Genomic DNA, 14,118 nt, shown 5'->3' with positions numbered 1-14,118 from the left:
ATACATTGATGCCTGCAGCCTCCCAGAGCCAATCTGTGAATCACATCCTAAAACCATTCAGTCTGCAGCATCTCTGAGGCTGCAGCTCAGCGTCACAGAAACCAACGCAGCCACACCTGCTCCTTCAAAGTTATGACATGGACCCCATTAAATCTACTCGGACCAGGACGAGTTCTGGTTGTGTTAATCTGGTAATTATCCAGACAGAAATTATATAATAAGGGGAAAGCAGGACAGTTCTTCTGTAAGCTGGTACTGAACGGTGAAAAAAGGATCAGTGAAGGAGATGCTCAGGGTCAGACTTTGATGGGAATCCTTCCCTCTGTGTCGGTGTGTGATGACAGCAGCTGAAAGTTCTGAGGTCGGAGAGTTTAACATCTCTGTTTGTATTTCTGAGGTGGAGGAAACACCCAGCATTCGCTCCTCTTCATCTTCAGCGCCGCTCAAAGCTCCTCTCAGCAGAATCCTTTGTTTTCTCGGCTCTGATTCCTTTCACACCTTTCAGCGGCCGTAGATAAGCTGCTGCCAGGAAAAATGGAAAACTAGGTCAGGTCTAGTTTCAGTGTTTGTGTTTCTTCGTGTTCAAACGGTGATCTGGCCGGAATCAGTGGGACGTCAGGATGAGGAGCTCATGGAGCTCTGCCAGGTGAGATTCTGAGTTCAACATACGAGAAAAGTTCAGCACATTAAAGTTCACCCGTCCATCCATCCATCCATCCATCCACCCACCCATCCACCCACCCATCCATCCATCCACCCGTCCATCCATCCATCCATCCATCCACCCATCCACCCACCCATCCATCCATCCACCCGTCCATCCATCCATCCATCCATCCACCCATCCACCCACCCATCCACCCACCCATCCACCCACCCATCCATCCATCCACCCGTCCATCCATCCATCCATCCATCCATCCATCCATCCATCCACCCATCCACCCACCCATCCACCCACCCATCCATCCATCCACCCACCCATCCATCCATCCATCCATCCATCCATCCACCCGTCCATCCATCCATCCATCCATCCATCCATCCATCCATCCACCCACCCATCCACCCACCCATCCATCCATCCACCCACCCATCCATCCATCCACCCATCCATCCATCCATCCACCCGTCCATCCATCCATCCATCCATCCATCCATCCATCCATCCACCCATCCACCCACCCATCCACCCACCCATCCATCCATCCACCCGTCCATCCATCCATCCATCCATCCATCCATCCATCCATCCACCCATCCACCCACCCATCCACCCACCCATCCATCCATCCACCCGTCCATCCATCCATCCATCCATCCATCCATCCATCCATCCATCCATCCATCCATCCACCCACCCATCCACCCACCCACCCATCCATCCACCCATCCATCCATCCATCCATCCATCCATCCACCCATCCATCCATCCATCCATCCATCCATCCATCCATCCATCCATCCGTCCACCCACCCATCCATCCATCCATCCATCCATCCATCCATCCATCCATCCATCCACCCATCCATCCATCCATCCATCCATCCATCCATCCATCCATTCAGCCACCCGTCCATCCATCCATCCATCCATCCATCCATCCATCCATCCATCCACCCACCCATCCACCCACCCATCCATCCATCCATCCATCCATCCATCCATCCATCCATCCATCCACCCATCCACCCACCCATCCACCCACCCATCCATCCACCCATCCATCCATCCATCCATCCATCCATTCAGCCATCCATCCACCCCTCCATCCATCCATCCATCAAACCATATTTTTCAGGTTATGTTTAATGGTGTTTGTCCGTTTTCTCTAGAGTTCATATAAAACTTTTAAATAAGTAAAGTTATTTCTTGAAAGTAAGACTGACTGTAGGAGAGAACATGTTTTCATTGGAGCCATCCTGACATTGAGGCTGATTTGTGACTTTAACTCCATAATAACTTGTGAACATGAGGAGGATTATTGCTGCGCAGGAAGAAACGCCTCCTGGCAAAAACATACACGAATTTAAAATTGGATTAAACTGGAAAAACAGCAGCCAACATTTTCCTCTCTGCTAAATTTGCCTCAGCTGCTGTCCAGTTCAGTTCAAGCAGCAGATCATCGATAAGCCCACAAAGCCGTGCTGAACAACACTCTGGGGGAAGGTCTACAAGTGGTTCTTTGAGTCCAAAGTGCCTGGGAACCATTAGAGAGAAATATATACAGAGGCCAGTGTAAATGGTAATCAGACAGGAACTTTGGATAGCTGGGTAATTTAGCTCTTCTCTCAGTAAAAATCCAGGTCTGGGTTTGTGTTTTAGCTGGAAAATGAAAGACGTCTCTGCTGCTTGTTCAGCAGTTCTGGGTCAGGGCTCTGCTGCGGGTGGTCACTTTATAATACTCCAGGTATAAATCGCTCTTTGAAGCCTCCTTTCCTTCCACAGAGGAACATTTCTCTGTATCCGGCCTGGATTCGAGGGTGATCCCTCCTTGTGTCATGTAAACCTGGCCATTCCCTGGGAGGTTGTCAGAGGAGGAAGAGGGAGTCAGCCAAGGCAAACATTTCCTTTATTGAGGAACAGTATCTGCCGATGTGAGTTCTGTTCAGGGCTCTCCATAAAGAGCTTCTGTCTGAATAAAAGACGTATTGAAGCTGGGAGTGGAACCGCTGACTTGGAGGAGTTCAGTCTTTTGTGTTGCTCATAATTAATCATCTGAATGCTTCAAAATGGAAAGCAGCCAAACACGGAGAGTTTACAGCTAAAAGGAAGAATGCAGTTTGTGTTCACATCCAAAACCTCCACTTTGTGAACGGAGGGAAACAATCTGGCCTGTCACTCCTCAGGTTGGGGTTCCTTTGTACTTCCTGGCTTTACAGCTTCGGTTTAACGGCAATAAACCGGTTTATTTTTTATAAAACATGTAGGAGCCAGCAGCTTAGAGGATAATCAGTGTTTTCTAATAACCAGAGACTGAAAAGATGAATGACTGCTGAGCATAAAAAGATTGTTTTACTTTCACCTTGGAGACTACCCAGCTTTAGGTCCTCCTCAGAGTGAATGAAGGTTTGTTCCACAGCAGCTCTTCAGGCTGAAGGTTAAACCTGTTTAGAAGAACCAAGCTAAGAGCCGATTCTTGGAAGATAACTAATTTCTTTGGAAACTTCATGAAAACCGAAGTATTTGAGTTCCTGCCATTAGGAAGAATCTCAGAGGTTTTCTGTCTTTGAAACAGGAGAACATGGAGCTCCTGCCTCCTTCCTCCAGAACGAAGCACGTCTCTATCTGAACAGCTTCAGGATTATTATACACCGGGACACTTTCAATCCTGGGAAGTTAGATAATTAGTGTGTTCACTAGTGTTGGAACAACAGCAGAAAATACAGTTAAAACGTGTAATTAACTCAATGACACACCTGGTCTCAATTCGTTGTTAACTAAGACCAATATTGCTGTTGCTAGACTTTGGAGAGGAGATGTAGAGATGTTCTTCTGTTCCAGCTGAGTATCTAGAAGGAGCCGATGTATCAGCAGCTAACGTCCACAAAGAGCTCCAACGCCAGGATTTAAGGACTAAACACGTTACTGTTGGTGGCTTCATGCTGCGTCTAACATTGACAGTAAAACGGTGATAAATAAAGAGTTGAAAACAGAACCAGTCAGAGACCTGCATTTAGCTTCCTGACAGTCAAACTTTCTGATTGTTATTCTCCAATAAATCCAACAGTTTTCACAGAGAAACTCCAAGATAATCTGGGGTTTTATGGTGGTTTTTATTCAGCCTGAACGTCCAGTCCGTAACAGTGGACCAGACCAGGTGATTCCCCTGATGTCACAGTATTGATGGTAGTTTTGGTTTTCACAGCTCCGTCTTTCCCTCCAGGACTTAAACAAACGTAAAGGAGCTTTCAGACATCCTTCCCACCTGAGTGGGTTATCCGATTCTCAGCTGTGTCATCGTTTTCTAAAGCTCCTCTGCTTTCTCGTTCAAAGAGGTCAGCTCAGTTTCAGCTTCGGGTCTGTCGAAGCACCTGGAACCGCTTCAAGGACTGTAGGGTGGTTCTGCAGAACCAACAAACACAGCAGCTCTGAGGTGAGCAGTCCAAGTGTTCATCAGTCTGATAGGTAAGGACATGTTTGCCTGTGGTCCACACCCAGACAATGTGTGCCCCGTTTCCTCTGGACCTGCAGATCCTGGGCTTCATTTAAACCCCCTGATATATCTCTGATTAACACGTTCTGTATGTCTGGGATGTAAATAAACCCTCCAGAACAAAAGGTCAGAGTGGATCTCTGCAGAGGAAACAGCACATTTCTGTTGCACCACAGTTTCAAGGTTAAAACTGATTGTTTCAGAAAACTCTTTAAAATGTAGAAATTTTTGTTAGAATATTTTAGTGGATTAAAAACTGAAAAATTTCCTTCAGTAGAAATAATCTAGACATACAGAAACAAAACTAATGTTAATTTTAGATTTTTTTATGTTGGCAGGTTTGATCTGTAAAATCATGATATATTTCATGCATGAACAGAGTTTCCTAACCTGTAAACCAACTCAGTTTTATCAGAATTTATAATCTTCCAACAAAGCAAAACATCCATCAATTATTGTGCAAAAACAAGCTGCATGTCACATGACATAGTCTCAGGATCATCCGTTCAATTCACTCTCCTGAAGTACAGTTTACTCAGGTGTGTCACTAAAGTCTCGAGGAAAGCCCAAACTGTCCTCCTCAGAAGGAAGCAATCTCATTGGGATTTTTGGGAACAAGTGGTCAAATATCAGCCAGGATGATGCCAGAAGCTCACTGATGGTTGCAGAAACTAGTGAACACACTGTGTTTGGATATCTGTGAGCCTGGATTGACCCTTTTGACTCTATTTTATGTTAAAGTCAGTTCCACTTGGAGGACTTCTAAAATTATCTGTGCTGGGTCAGGTCTGTGTTTTTATTAATGAGCTGGATTAACTCCAGCCATTTCCTACTCTGCAGAACTAGATGGTAAACACATGTGCAATGAAGATTACAGCAAATCCCAGAGATCTGAGAGGGTTACAGCCGTTAATTTAATGCAGAAAGGTTGGACAGTGAGCTCAGTGCCTCCCACACATTTTACAGCTCAGTCAAACAGAGCCACTTTCAGGAAGAGATCCTGACTCATGCAGACTGCAGACAGCAGGAAGTCAGCGTTGGTTCATCACTTTCACCCCCCCAGGCACCAAGTTCTTCTTGTCTGGAGGAGCTCCTTTCTGTTGAGAACAGAATAAAAATCCTAATCCTGACCAGGAAAGTCTGGGAACAGCCTGAGTTTAAAACAGAATCCAAACCGTGGCCATGACTGGACCTCTCTGCTAGAACTAAACACATGTGGAGGTGTTTGTAGACAGACCCTCAGGATGTTCTCATGGGGCCCTTGGAATTGAGGTCCAACACCTCTTGATGCAGGAAAGTTAACATCTCTCCCATCAATACGGAGGTGGTGGGAATCAGTCAGGGACAGAATCAGATGGTTCCAACAAAAAGTTCTGAAACATCTAAAGAGCTCCACCATTCAGGATTTATTGTAGATGAATCACCCTGAGTTAAATGAGACTTCAGGTCCTCCTGAGTCACGCTGGAGTTCAGAATAAATCTGATGTTTCCAGCTCAGGTTGAAGGTCTTTGCTCTGCTGGATTCTAGACTCTGCAGAGGAGCTTTTTGATCCAGATTTATTTGTCTAAAACCTTCAAACATCTCTGTGGGTAACAGCTGCTTTCTCCTCTTCATCCAGTAAAAGTGACGATGACCTTGCTTCAGCAGATTTTAACAGCTTTGCAGTGAACTAAAACATCAACATCGGTGCTGAAAGTTGCTTCAGGTTTATTTTGTATCTCAAGCTGGGTGAATTAGGTCCTGACAGAGTCCATAGCAGCTGCTCCAGCCTCCATCCCACCCAGAACCGTTCCCAGGAATTTACTCAGGCTTTGGATAATCAGCAGCAGCAGCTGTTGTCAACAGGTCGGGACTGAAGGTAAATCCTGCCGTCTTTGTTGTAGAGTCGATATGTGCTGACATCTGCTCAGAAGCTGGAAAAGCTGACTCGGCCCCAGCCCAGCTCCCATGGGCTTTAGGACCTAAAGGGGCAACGAGACATACAACAGGTCTTCAGAGACCAGTAAGCTGTCTCTACTGGATGGGTTGGATTCCAGCTGAGAACATGAAACTGTTTCATGATTTGTTTTAAACAGAGTGAAACTCGTCCGCATCAACCTAAACTCTGCAGGTGAGCTTTAAATGTCACCAGCAGCAGCTCGTCTCTGGGCACGGTTAATCTTCACATCTTTTCACACCTCATCTTCATCACAGCTACAAACAGTCCAGAGGGGCCAAATAAGCTCCCAGTGGGGCCGAATGTAAATAATGTAAATAAATGCCTCATGGCAGCAATTTGTCACAGCTGTCAGTTTCCTCTCAATGATTCCTGCAGGAAGATGTCAGTACAAGTTCCAAGTCACATCAAACTGCCTAGTCACAGCTTACACAGAAACTACAACTCCTCCAGCTCCAGGAGGCTGAAGTGATGGTCCAGTACCAAGAAGCTGGTAAAAACTCTGAATCCCATTATGCACAGTATAAACCCATTTTCATGAAAGCTCCAAAGAGTTTCACAGCTGAAATCTGTGACGTTATTCGAAATTGTGTGCCAGTCTGAGCAGACGCTCGCCCCAGCGGCCAGACTATAAGCGATCTGAGCACTGATGTTCCGGTAACATGAGCTTATTCTATTTTATCCATTTTCCCTTCATCTCCTCCCACCAACCAGCCTAGAAATATGTCCACATATTCTGTATAAACTTGCTGTCTCCGTTATCCTAGCTGCTAATACTGAAGCTCTGTTAATGCCAGGACAGTAGCCACCATCAGTTCTGCTGTGTTTGCTACCAAGTTCACTCTGTTGGTGCTCCGATCGGACGTAGCACGCCACCAGCGCTCACACTTTATAATTCTGTTAGCTGAGCCGCTAATCCCAAATGCGCCATCTTGGTAGTCCGTAAACGCAGCACGCCGCCATCTTGGTAGTCCATAAACGCAGCACGCCACCATCTTGGTAGTCCGTAAACGCAGCACGCCGTCATCTTGGTAGTCCGTAAACGCAGCACGCCACCATCTTGGTAGTCCGTAAACGCAGCACGCCGTCATCTTGGTAGTCCGTAAACGCAGCACGCCACCAGCGCTCACACTTTATAATTCTGTTAGCTGAGCCGCTAATCCCAAATGCGCCATCTTGGTAGTCCGTAAACGCAGCACGCCGCCATCTTGGCAGTCCGTAAACGCAGCACGCCACCAGCGCTCACACTTTATAATTCTGTTAGCTGAGCCGCTAATCCCAAATGCGCCATCTTGGTAGTCCGTAAACGCAGCACGACACCATCTTGGTAGTCCGTAAACGCAGCACGCCGCCATCTTGGTAGTCCGTAAACGCAGCACGACACCATCTTGGTAGTCCGTAAACGCAGCACGCCGCCATCTTGGTAGTCCGTAAACGCAGCACGCCGCCATCTTGGTAGTCCTTAAACGCAGCACGCTGCCATCTTGGTAGTCCGTAAACGCAGCACGCTGCCATCTTGGTAGTCCGTAAACGCATCACGCCGCCATCTTGGTAGTCCATAAACGCATCACGCCGCCATCTTGGTAGCCCCTATACGCAGCCCGCCACCATCTTGGTAGTCCACAAACGCAGCACGCCGCCATCTTCGTAGTCCGTAAACGCAGCACGCCGCCATCTTAGTAGTCCGTAAACGCAGCACGCCACCATCTTGGTAGTCCGTAAACGCAGCACGCCGCCATCTTGGTAGTCCATAAACGCAGCACGCCGTCATCTTGGTAGTCCGTAAACGCAGCACGCCGCCATCTTAGTAGTCCGTAAACGCAGCACGCCGTCATCTTGGTAGTCCGTAAACGCAGCACGCCGCCATCTTGGTAGTCCGTAAACGCAGCACTATCTATTTTCCAAGAGTATTAAAATAATACTCTATTTTCTCTATCTGATCTGCATTTTGAACTCCTAGCAGCTGTTGTTCTCTGTTAGCTAATTTGGCCTCATCCCCCGTTCCTCCAAACAAACAGATTCACACTGAGTTGTGGCATCACTGCTTCCATTTACTGGTTTCACTTTTATTCTTATTTGTTCCCTTGAAGTATTTTTTCCCATGGTTGATTAGTTTTCCTCATTCGTTTCATTTTTACTCAGTAGTTTAGTTGAATGCTACTAGCCTAGTTAAATAATTTGTTGATTGAAGTATGTTAACTGGAAGCTGAAGTATTTTGTTAATAAATTCTTATATTGAGGAGAGAAGTAGTTTGTGTTTATTCTGTATATGTGTGCAGGGCTGTCTGAGAACGCCAGAGCATAAATTCACTTCTTCATCTGTTGTCCTGTAAAACCACACCTCACCTGACAGAGACTGAGAGCTGATTGGCTGTTAAATCCTGATAATCTGTTGGTGCCTCAACCTGGTCATTTTAAATGAAATGTCCAGCAATGTTAATAATTGCCCTTGGGGCTTATTAATAGTTATCGATAGCCAAACCAAACCTACTGTTGGATAGCAGACATTCGAGTCTCAGCTTCAGTTTCAGGGAGGTAAGGATGAGTCCCAGCAGCTTCCTGGTGTGACGTTAATGCCACTATTATTTAAGCCCTGATTGTCTCCTGCTGGTTAATTAACAGGCTGTGACCTTCTGCCTGCGTTAATGGAACAAACAAAGAGCAGTAGTGACTTAAAGTTCACTAACTGAGCAGCTCAGTTTTCACCCTGAATGTCATTTAAAATCCTTCAAACTTGATGCTCGTCAAACAGAAACCAGGCGCCTTCTGAGGCAAACTGATCCCATCAGGTGTAAATGTTTCAACGTGGATCAGAGTGATCAACTCTCATGGAAGAAACGCATGTTGATGCTGAAATTACAGACAAATACAGGAAGATCTATGTCTGTCTGTGTAGGATGTTCAGGAACAGGAGTCTGTCTGAGTTCAGAGCCTTGCAGATGTATTCATTGTGTCACATTACAACCACAAACTTTATTTATATTTTATTAGGACTTTATGTGACCGACCAACGCAGGGTAGAGCATGATTGGTTCATGGTTTTCAACATTTCTTACAAAAAATCTGAAAAGTGTGGCAGGCATTTGTATTCAGTATTCTGCAGAACATCCTTTCATGGCATTTAACAGCTGCGGGCTCCAGCTTCATCAGATTAACGTCTGTTAACATTAGTTCGCAAATCCTGCCACACATTCTTAGTTGGATTTAGGTCTGGACTTTGACTAGGCCATTGTAATATATGAATATGCCTTCATCATTCCTCAGGTCTTCTGTAACAGTGAAATGTTCCTGCTGATGAGAACGTTCAGCTGTCTCCACTGCCGATAATCAGTCTGTGTTGCAGCGAATCGTGCCGCAGAAACCCACCAAGGAAGGTTTACATTAGTGAAATGTAATAAATAAGTATTTATTTTAAAATGCAGACAGGAAATGGGTTCAGCTCATCATGGACCATCAGGCTAGAAAAGAACTCCTGACCTTTGACCCCTGATGTGTTTGAGTTATTTCTGCAGTTTGAATATTTATTGCAGAGAAACAAACATTTGTTTCTGGATTATTTAATAATAAAACAGCAGACGTGTGTCTCTTATGGAAGACTAGAATCAACACTCAAAGCTCCAGAACAAGGCTGCTCCGAAAGTCAAGTCATTTTTTATTATTATTTATTGATCACTTATTGATCTAAAAAAGACGAGTGAGATTACTGACTGACGACAGGTGTGGAGAGATGGAGGATTGGGCCAGTGCGGACAGCGCTACAGTACAACATAAGGCCTCAACACTGTGGTAGATATGTTCTGAATCCAAGAGAAAAGCTTTAACCTCCGATGGACCTGCAGTCATCATGTCCAGGTTCATAAAAATCAAAGAGCATCACGTTCTGAAGGTCAGCAGACAGATGTTCATGGACTTCGGTCCTGGAAGGACATACATCAATAGCGCCTTCGTCCTACCTGACAGCAGGACACTGAGGACACTAACATCTACCTATGTTCAAAGACCAGATGGAAATAATACCCAGGAGGTTAGTAGCAAGTTGAAGTGCTGACATGTTGTTGCCAACAGCAGTAAACCCAAAAGAAGAGCTCTACATTAAAACATTATAAAGGCACCCCATAAAAGGAGTCCACAGTCCTCTGTGCCGGAGTCCTGGATTCGATTCCTGATCTGGGACATTTACTGCATGTCTCCCCATCTCTCTCTGACCTTCTTCTTGTAAAGGTGCTGATGACTAAAGGTCACTAGAGCCACAAAGCTATTAAAATAAAATAAAACATTTGAAATAAAACAAATCAAGTCCATTTTGCTGATAAAAGTCTCCAGATTCGTTTTTATCACGTTGGACTTCTGTCTTCTGTGCTCCACCCTTGTCTGTTGGACACAAAATGCTCTTGGCAGAGAAATATTATATATTATAACATATTTTTTTCCTGAATGCCACAAATAATTTCAGTCCTGACTGTACACAACAAATACATTTGAATTTGACCAAATTTTAACAATTTGATTGCCAATTTACCAGTTAAATAGTACTTCACTTGCAAAGCTTTAGCTGAAAACTGTAATAATGTTGCCAATTACAATCAAGCCATATTTCTCTATCATTAGACAATGTCCCAGGCCAACACTATGGGCTTCACTACCTCAGCCCCTAAAAACATAAACCAGGTCTGGCCAAAGAAGAGGCTTGGAGTCCCTCCAACTGGCCAATTCTATTATTAGTATGCAGAGCGTGAATACATGACACTCTAAATAGTACATCCTACCAAGTATTGGATCCCATCAGTCCTCTGCATTATTGTGCATATAGATATTGCAATTGTAAATCAATATATTGTGAAGCTCTACAATTAAGTCCCTCTCTCATTTTTACCATCCCAGAAACACAAATTAGTAGAATTAAAGTGAAGAGAAAATACTTCATGTGGAAACAATAAAATATAAAATATATCAACATAAAGAAAGAAAAAAATTAAAACAGAAATCATATTACAATCTTAGGGTATCCAAGAAATGTAGAGTGAATGGACCATAAATACTGAACAGATCTATTTAGTTACCCGAGTCATCCGTCCTTCAGGATGGGTGTGATGTCACTTCCTTCTACCTAAACTGAGCTAACAGTGTTTGTGTGAAGTCTTATCTGTGTTGTCTGGAACTGTCTCCTGGTCGGCTACACCACCCTCACAGCGGTCCGGTCCTCCTGGACTCAGCTACTTATCATGACACCTTCAGTCCTGCCATCCTGAACCCAGTCAGCACATGGGTACACGGCAGTCAGTTATCATGTTCGCCTCTAATATGGGAGCTCATCAGGTTTAGTTAGTCATGTGGAGCAACCTGACAACAGTAACTATGGTTACACCTCACTATAGTAACTCCTCAGGCTTTACAGCTACTTTAGCTTAAAATTAGCACACCTACTGATTTAACATGCAAAAAGCTGAGAAATAATAGTAACTATCCTTATATATTTCAGTTTCATTTAAACACAATGTAGATTTAACCAATCACTCGTTATAAATGACCAAAAAGGTTACAAATGGAGAATATTTCAAATAGATTTACAGACATTTAACTAACCAGTTTAACCAAAAACAGTTAGCTCTTTAAAACACACAACAATCCTAAACCCAGACTGGTTTTGGTTTCCCATCAGAACCATTTTAGTGTAATCCAATATTTAATAAGGGAAGCTAACGGTGTAGCTAGCAGGTGCTATATGACTCGCCAGAACTTAAAAGGTCTTTACCCCGCCGGAAACGGTCCATTTTCAGCTTGGCATTGGGCTAGAGAGGAAGCATGTATCATTAAAACAATCGAGAACACCCAATACTGATTTTATGGATCGCTTATGTTGTCTTTTTAACAGTTATATTCACGGTTTGATCCAGCGGGCTGGTGCCTGGAGGTGAAATGGTCTCTGTGACCTGTTATGGTGCGCCCCCTACCGGCGTAGCCAGAATTACACCTGGTTTTGCTCAAGGTTAGTTTAGATCTGACAGAGTTCTGAGAAGGTTCTGCTTCTGAAATCACACAGCTTAAAACATTTTATAAATACAGTTAATCTTGTGAGTAAGATAAATACATTACAATTGTTTTTAAAAAATGAAGGAGCTGAAAAAACTCTGAAGTCAGTTTGATACTTAAAAAAGAACATTTTAGGTATCGGTTCTTGAGGCTTGTCCAAGATGATCGGTCAATCTACAGTTGGTCCTTAAAGTGGACAAAAGTGAATGTGTGAAAAACATATTCTGTGAGCTTTAATCTGGGCCGGAACATAAACTCAGAGATGTTCTGATCACAAAGAAAACCCAACTGATTGCCTTATTCAGCCTGTCGTTGTGACTCCACCTTCCTGTTTGCCTCCAACTCTGTTGAACTCTACAGAAACAAACATCAGGAGTCCAAAGATCTCTATAACGGAAAGATGTTTCCAGCCGCACTGGTGAGTTTTTCAGCTGAAAGTTAACAGAACCTCTCCATTAGCTGAACATTAGGTCATTTGGACCGGTTCAGGAATCTCATTTAACAGCTGATGAAAGCATTTGGGATGAATGCTGCAGCCCGGGGAGGATCGTCTGGGTTCAGTCACCCAGCGAGGCCGGCAGCTGGGAAAGTGTGGACAGAGTGGGCCACGAACAGATGAGCGGGATCAAAGCGGAGCTGGCTGCCGTTAAACGCTGGAAAAGCCATCGGGCCAGAGAGGAACAAGCCTGGGCTGGATTCATGATCCGCTTTATGGCTCCAAATCGTTAGAATCCGGAGCTCAGGTTTCATGACAGCACGACACGCTCGACCTGTTCTTCCGCCTGGATTTAGTTTTAGTCGGCACCGACCCGAAAACACTGACGGCAGCTTTGATTCTAGAGGTTCTGAAGTTCTCCAAGAGGTTTTCTTTCCCAGGCAGCTGTCATCGTTTAGTCTGAAGCGTCAGTAAATGTCCATCACAGGTTCCTGCTGCCAAGCGCCTCAAATCTTCACATACAGCAGAGTCCAAACGTTCCTGAAAGTCCAACATTTTTCCTCCATCCGCTCCGATTTAAAACAGCAAACTTTCCTGGTCACTCAGCTAAAACCTGGTGTGCCTGATGGATCTGGGCCAGTTTTAATTCAAATTGTAGACCATAAACCAGGTTCAGGCAGTCCTAGGTGGGCAACATGTCAGTACAGAACCAGGACTTATCTGGACTTTTCAGCTGCTCACCCTGTTGTTCTGATCCAATTGTCCCCAGATGATCTGTCCCACAGGGTGAGAAGCTGGAGAGTTTCAGATCATCGTAGATCCTTTTATCAAGAGACAGGTGAGTTTTAAAATCTATTGGTTCTGAAAGGCGATGAGAAGATTGGATCCTGAGTTACTTTAACCCCAGTTTCCTGCTTGTTGTGCTCTGGTTCTTCTGCAGTTTGTGACCCAAATTAAAACCTGAAAATCTGAACTCCTAAATGTTCACGAAGAAGCTTTCTGGGTTTTAGTCCTGATTGCTGCAAGTCACTGACTGGATGCAATCTGCTGGGTTTCCTTAGACAAAAAAACTTTTTATCCAATTTGAATAAATAACTGAATCTGACTGAACTGTTCAATGGTTACGATTAATAGGAATGTATGAACCTGACTGTTGTGAAGAACCTTGAGACAACATGTGTTGTGAATTGAAGCTATAGAAATAAACTGAATTGAATTGTTCCTGAAGGCCTCATTCTCTCCTGCAGACAGCTGGGAGCCTCTTCATCCTCCTCCTCCTCAGATCCAGTATCAGAACTCCTGGACAGGTATTCGGATCTGCAGCCTCTGAGTGAGTGTGAGGTGACCTGATCCAGACTGCTGATGGAGTGTCACAGAACCAAACGCTGCTTTTCACATCAGCCTCTTGCTCAACATCATCTTCCTCCTCGGATTTATTGAGTCCGAGTCTTTGAGGAGAAACTTCATCCTGTTCATGAACTTCAAATCCCTGAAGGTCCGGCATATTTCAGAGCAGAACCGAGATATCAGAAAACACCAGCAGCAGTCAGAATCACTT

The sequence above is a fragment of the Girardinichthys multiradiatus genome, chromosome 17 (assembly GCF_021462225.1).
Source record: "Girardinichthys multiradiatus isolate DD_20200921_A chromosome 17, DD_fGirMul_XY1, whole genome shotgun sequence".
NCBI lineage: Eukaryota > Metazoa > Chordata > Actinopteri > Cyprinodontiformes > Goodeidae > Girardinichthys > Girardinichthys multiradiatus.
Note: the sequence above shows the minus strand (reverse complement) of the source record.